We start from the raw sequence: 559 nt of genomic DNA, 5'->3' as shown, positions 1-559 counted from the left end.
CCCCTATAGAGCAGAGCCAGACCACCAATGGGGACTTAACCATATACATTTTAATACTGGGAACATAACAGGCATAAATCAGAGGGTATAGTGGACACTACAATGCCCCAAGGGGACAGGATTCAACAAAGATTAGACACTTATAATCTGACAAAAAACAGGGTTAACAAAATATCAGACACAAATAGCAGAACAAACAATATGGGTTGGTGAAATATAAAAAGGCACAAAATGCAAGATGTCAAATGACAAGGAAATATAGGGCCTTGGTACCTGGAGGGGGAGAAAGGCGGGGAAAACACAATGGCCCCTTTCCACTGCAAGAAGATTTACTTCTTGTTATCTCACTCACCCCGAGTCACCTCAGCTGGGACTTTAACCCAGATCTCCCACATGGCAGGCAGGAACACTACCACACAGACACCACTGGTGGCACTGCTCCAGCCTGCTAGGGGTCTTGGCCTTCCCAGTGCCCCGGCCTCACATCAGACTGCCTGGCCTCTGATTGGAGGAGCTGGAAGCAGAGCTGGGAATCTCTCAGGTCACTGCTCAGATCCTT

Source organism: Gavialis gangeticus, unplaced genomic scaffold (genome assembly GCF_001723915.1).
Source record: "Gavialis gangeticus isolate Ggan-Ray unplaced genomic scaffold, GavGan_comp1, whole genome shotgun sequence".
NCBI lineage: Eukaryota > Metazoa > Chordata > Crocodylia > Gavialidae > Gavialis > Gavialis gangeticus.
Note: the sequence above shows the minus strand (reverse complement) of the source record.